This window comes from Callionymus lyra, chromosome 3 (assembly GCF_982586985.1).
Source record: "Callionymus lyra chromosome 3, fCalLyr1.hap1.1, whole genome shotgun sequence".
NCBI classification, from domain to species: domain Eukaryota; kingdom Metazoa; phylum Chordata; class Actinopteri; order Syngnathiformes; family Callionymidae; genus Callionymus; species Callionymus lyra.
Window position 1 is genome coordinate 7440578 of NC_141820.1, and position 7338 is coordinate 7447915.

Here is a 7338-nt window from a genome sequence, read left to right on the forward strand (position 1 = left end):
CAGCAATTTTAACACTTTTTTGTTTGTTTGTTTTTTTAGTTGTTTTCTTTGATGACGGCACAACCGAACACACACAGGAATGTTTTGAAACGAGAGGGTGTGTGAACGGCAGGTAAGAGGTGTTTAGTGTGTGTGTGGGCGTGTGTGTGTGTGTGTGTGTGTGTGTGTCTGTGTGTGTCTGTGTGTGTGTGTCAGTGAAGCCGCGGCTGCTGTCAAGCTCCCTGCGTTGACACAGTAAACTGAGCCTAAGGGGAAATATCTCGCTGCTGCACACACACACACACACACACACATCTTCACACAAACATACACACATGCGTATATATACACACACACACACACACACACGCACACACTCCAGAGGGAGAGGGGAGAAGTGAAGGAGCGCCACTCACACGGAGATTGTGTTACAGTTGAATTAGATCTTAGCGGTGGGAACCAGCACCTTCCGTCTGACACACACACGCACACGCACACACACGCACACACACACACGCACACACACGCACACACACGTGTTGTCACTTCTTGACACCACACACACGCTGCGATGGTTGACTTTGTGTATACATTCTCACACAAACACTCACTGACAGATGCGGATAAACAAACATACGAACAGATGCAGAGAACACACTCACACGAGGACGCACACACTCACACAAGGACGCACACGAGGACACACACACTCACACAAGGACGCACACACTCACACGAGGACGCACACACTCACACAAGGACGCACACGAGGACACACACACTCACACAAGGACGCACACACTCACACGAGGACGCACACACTCACACAAGGACGCACACGAGGACACACACACTCACACAAGGACGCACACACTCACACAAGGACGCACACACTCACACAAGGACGCACACGAGGACACACACACTCACACAAGGACGCACACACTCACACAAGGACACACACACTCACACAAGGACACACACACGCACACAAGGACGCACACACTCACACGAGGACGCACACACGCACACGAGGACGCACACACGCACACGAGGACGCACACACGCACACGAGGACGCACACACGCACACGAGGACACACACATACACACACACGCACACAAGGACACACACACGCACCAAGGACACACACACGCACACGAGGACACACATACGCACCAAGGACACACACACGCACACGAGGACACACACACGCACCAAGGACACACACACACGCACACGAGGACACACACACGCACACGAGGACACACACACGCACCAAGGACGCACACACGCACACGAGGACACACACAAACACACACACGCACACGCACACACACACGCACCAAGGACACACACACGCACACAAGGACACACACACGCACCAAGGACGCACACACGCACACGAGGACACACACATACACACACACGCACACAAGGACACACACACGCACACGAGGACACACACACGCACACGAGGACACACACACGCACACAAGGACACACACACGCACACGAGGTCACACACCATCATAACACAAACCATTAGGAAAGTGTGAACAGTAGCGAAGGAAGGTCTCGTCACTGAATGAACACAAACACACAAGTCGTGTCACAGGAGCTCGACTGGAGTTCACTAGTTTGTCTCTTAAATCTTAGGAGGAGAAGATGAAGAGGAAGAAGAGGAAGAGGATGAAAGGAGAAGGAGAAGAAGAGGAAGAGGAGGAAGGAGAAGGAGAAAGAGAAGAAAAATGAGAAAAGGGAGAAGGAGAAAGAGAAGAAAAAGGAGAAGAGGAAGAAGAGGAAGAGGGAGAAGGAGAAGGAGAAGAAGTAGAAGGAGGAGAAGGAGAAGAGGAAGAGGAGTAAGGAGAAGGAGAAAGAGAAGAAAAATGAGAAGAGGAAGAAGAGGGAGAAGGAGAAAGGGAAGAAGAGGAGGAAGAGGAGGAAGGAGAAGGAGAAGAAATAGAAGGAGGAGAAGTAGAAGAGGAAGAGGAGTAAGGAGAAGGAGAAGGAAAAAGAGAAGAAAGGGGAGAATTGCAAGAAGAAGAAGAGCCTTGAATTTTTTTTGACGGATAAAATAATGTCAATTACTTTAAAAAACTTAAGTTACTTTACAAAACTTTAGTTACTTTAAAAAAACTTTGGTTACTTTACAAAACTTAAGTTACTTTACAAAAAAATCGTACTTACTTTACGAAACTTAAGTTACTTTACAAAACTTTAGCTACTTGACAAAACTAAAGTTACTTTACAAAAAACCTTAGTTACTTTACAAAACTTAAGCTACTTTGCAAAACTTTAGTTACTTTACAAAACGTTAGTTACTTTACAAAACTTTAGTGACTTTACAAAACTCAAGTTACTTTACAAAACTTTAGTTACTTTACAAAACTTTAGTTACTTTACAAAACTTTAGTGACTTTACGAAACTCAAGTTACTTTACAAAACGTAAGTGACTTTACAAAACTCAAGTTACTTTACAAAACTTTAGTTACTTTACAAAACTTAAGTGACTTTACGAAACTCAAGTTACTTTACAAAACGTAAGTGACTTTACAAAACTTAAGTTACTTTACAAAAAAACGTTAGTTACTTTACGAAACTTAAGTTACTTTACGAAACTTAAGTTACTTTACAAAACTCAAGTTACTTTACAAAACTTTAGTTACTTTACAAAACGTAAGTGACTTTACGAAACTCAAGTTACTTTACAAAACGTAAGTGACTTTACAAAACTTAAGTTACTTTACAAAAAAACGTTAGTTACTTTACGAAACTTAAGTTACTTTACGAAACTTAAGTTACTTTACAAAACTTAAGCTACTTTACAAAACTTTAGTTACTTTACAAAACTTTAGTGACTTTACGAAACTCAAGTTACTTTACAAAACGTAAGTGACTTTACAAAACTCAAGTTACTTTACAAAACTTTAGTTACTTTACAAAACTCAAGTTACTTTACAAAACTCAAGTTACTTTACAAAACTCAAGTTACTTTACAAAACTTTAGTTACTTTACAAAACTCAAGTTACTTTACAAAACTCAAGTTACTTTACAAAACTTTAGTTACTTTACAAAACTCAAGTGACTTCACAAAACTCAAGTTACTTTACAAAACTCATGTTACTTTACAAAACTTTAGTTACTTTACAAAACTCAAGTTACTTTACAAAACTCAAGTTACTTTACAAGAGTTACTTCATGATCACCATCTGCAGAACATGTTACATTTTTTTTGTTTTTTTCACTTCAACAAAAAGCGAGACTTGGTTAAACTTTCAGACGATCATGTGACTAAAAACAATTCATATAAAAATAATAAAAAAAATAATGTAATTCTTGAAAAAGAACATTTTAATAAAAGAAAATATTTGAATGATCATAAATATTCTTTTGACACTAATTTACTTCCATACAAAGATGCGTTTCACTCCTTTAAGAGTTTTCGTTCCACATAAAAACACACAAAAGCTATTTCCAGCTGTTGCTGGAGACAGAAATTCAACCGACAACCTTCGGTTCACGATCGAGATTTAAAGTTGTGACACGAGATTCCACGAGATCTCGTCGACGACGTCTCACGGCACGAGAGACAAACTTCTCCCTCGACTCCCCCCTTCAGGGGTCGCGACCCCCGGCGGACCCTCAACACTTCCTACGTCCCCCGCGGACTCCTGCGCCAGAGGACGGCTCCGGTTGCAGCCGCCCGTCCGGAACCATGGGAACCCGGAGCACCAGGGGCCCCGAGTCAATAAAGAGCCGCGGCCCGAGACAATGAGGGCCCGACTGTAGACGGCGGCGCTGACAGGCCGCCACACAAAAGCTGTGTGAATGGGAGGAAGACACACACACACACACACACACACACACACACACACGCACACACACACACACACACACACACAGTGTGTGAGGTTACCCACAATTCCACGTCTGACTCCCGTGTGTGTAGATTTACAGTCAAACTCACGCCCATGAGCAAGTAAACAAAACCATCAGTGACGACAAACGGAGAGAATTCGAGATGATTTTTTTTTTGGAAAAATAAACTTGTCAATGTATGAAATTATAATTATAGATATTAAAATATAAAAAAAAAGAGATAAAATTAATTAAATATGTCGACTAGTATATTGAAAAATATTGGTTGAAAAAACAATATCAAATCAATGCATCTCGAACTTTTATTTTTCACAGTTTTTATCCAATTGTGGTGAAGTTTTCTTCCTCAAAAAAACAACTAATAACCTCTAAAACAAAAAACAACAATATTTATCTTTCAATGTCAATGAAAAACTCTAATTCTAGAAAATAAAAATCTCAAGTTATTAAACAAAAAAGAAACATTTCTAACCTTTTTTTTTTCCAAACATGTTTTGAAACGCTTCAACTTCCGGGTCAAGAGTGTTGTTTCTCTTCCTCGCGACATCAGCGAGCAACCAGTCCAAACACGGACCAGTGCTGCGCCCTAGTGTTCAACAGCAGCATTGCAGCGTCAGCGACAATCAGTTTACGAATGAAAAGAATAATCTTCGAATAAACTTTTTAAAATTCAACGACATGAATGAAAGATTGTAAACGTTAGGAGTTTATCTTCTCCATTTAAGTTGTAAACGGTGATAAAATAACAATAATAATTATGTATTTTGTTAAACGTAAACCTTCATATAAAGAAAACACTTTTAAAAATATCAATCAAATTCAAAAAGCTATTGTTTAAAAACGACTTAATAAAATAAAGCAACAACAGTAAAAATGAATGTAACGGGTGTAAGTTATAATGAAGTGAGTTCCATGAAAATACCTTTTATTGAGTAAATTAAATAAATTAGAAGTTATAGAAAATAAAACAGAAAATGTGTTTTTCATATGATATATACATTTTACCAGTTGATAAATACACAAGTTTACATGAACTTCTAAATTCAATATAAAAATGTTGATCGTGTCACCGGACATTAACCAATGAGCGACGAGCTACTTCTCAGCCAATCACACTCTTGGTCGTCTGTTGGTCTGAAGATTATAGTATTAAAATATGGAGTTTGAATATTTGGAATAAAAATATCAAACTTTGTGTGAAAAAAAATGGTTTCATTCATTCGATGTTTAAAATTAATTAAAACATTAATATATATATATTCACTTTAATATAGAAATGATTAAATACAATTATTCAACAAAAAAAATCAAGAGCTTCATAACAAACACAAAACTCTTTTTACCTGATGTTCACACACCCGGGTCGTTTTACACACTATGTGCGTTTCGTTGTGACATAAACAAACAAAGACACAAATAAATATTTACACAATGGAACAAAATTTAAATTAAATTGTAACATCTGTAACTTCTTTAAGAGTTAGTACAAGTACGATTCCGATGTAAATTTGAGACATTATTAACGTTATTTCAATTAGAATATCAAACTATGAGTCAAAATTATTTTCAATAGAATATGAAAATATTGTATTTTTAAAATTCAATTCAAAAACAAATACTAACTTTTGATTTTGAAATAAAACACACAAAGACAAACCAACATGAACACACACTCATACCTGTGGACAATTAAAATAACAATACATTTTTTATTGTTAAAAAACATTTAAAAAAAAATTGAATTAAACTGTAGAATTTTCTGAAAATCCACTCCCGTGTGCATGGTTGTCAAAAGACGGCGACAAACGTTAAAGCAATATCAAAGTTTTATTCGTAAAATGTATTATAGAGAGGAACAGTAGTACAATTCAAACAGAAAAAAAAGAGAATGTAGTTTCTTTGAAAACGTCCGATAAAAACGTAAAAAGAGTAACCTGAATCTGCTTTGTGTTCGGAGGGCGCCGGGGCCCGAGTTTTGCATCACTGTCAAAGTTCCAGAGAAAAATGGAAAAATACAACCTTTTTTTGTTTGAAAACAGCGTAAAAAAATACAGCTGGGGAAAAAAACCTCTGCTTTTCCATCTGTAGTGTTTTTGCTTTTGTGTGGGTTTCTCTTTTGTCCGTATAACAAACACAGCATAAACAATGATACATCAAAAAAATAAACAGGTTTCATTCAATGAAAGGAAACAAAAATAATCAGTAGGATGGTTGATAGTATCAAAAAGAACGAACAACAGGATGGTGCGATGGACGAGCACAGTGACTTGAGAGAAAGCAGAGGTCAAAGGTCACAGAGAAAACACGACGACGACGCCAGAGGTTTTTGCAAAGCTGACGAGCCACGTGTTCCTTTAAGTTAAATAATATATTCTTCATATATATATATATATATATAGATCATCCATATCTCATATATTCTCCTGGTATATATATATATGCATGGTAGAAATCCCCACCCACAGTGACGTGAAGGTAAAAGTGACAAAAGACGTCTTTAAATATATCTTCGCAGATTAAAGGGAAGTTACACACGCGCGCACATACGCGCGCGCACACACACACACACACACACACACACAGACACACACGACCTGTGGAATCCACTGCACGTCGACAGATACTGCTGTTCCCAGGTCGACCCGCCTTTTCTACACATGTGCGAAAAATAGAAGGAGAGAAAATCAAAGACGTCTGCAGGAGAAGAAAAAGGAACATAAAGTGAAGGATACCGCGAGAGTAAAAACACGTAAAAACATCCGGACAGATTACAGACACGAGCGAGGATTCTCTAAAAACTAACCTTCTCTCATACATGACATCAAGAAAAAAAAAAAACAACAATTTTTGCTTTGGACAAATAGAAATTAACAGTCTCGATTGCATTTTGGAGTCAATATATTCATATATATATAATATTAAATAACAGAACAAACAACTAATTAAAAAAAAAAAAATGGAAGAAGGACAACAATTTTTAAACAAGAGTTCCATTCAGACCCGCTTTTGGGGAAGCAAAGAGCCCAACGAAAGGAGAAAAGAAAACAATGTGAACGCAAAAGTAAGTGCACGTCTATGAGGCCATAGAGCTTCACTTTTCTCGTGGAATATAAGCGTGTTTTTTTTTTTTTTTTATCACCTCGACCTGACCTTCAATCGCACTCGCGCGTCGATCGTTCACTAGATACTGAGGATGAGAGGATACTTCTAGAACGCACTACCGGGATCCCCTTAAGTAGATAAAGTACAAAACGACACGTGAAGCTTTTTTTTTTTTTTTTTAAAAGACGTAAAAACTGGAGTTCGTTTAAACTTAAACACAACTTTCTTCCCCAACAATCAAAAGTTCAAGTGATTCAAAATAATTTTGTTTTTCTCTTTAAACTCAGTACCAAATATAACAAACAGGTATTGACGTTGAGTAGGTCCTCGTTCGACTGACAGGTTCTGCCGATCGTGTGTACAAAAGAAAGGT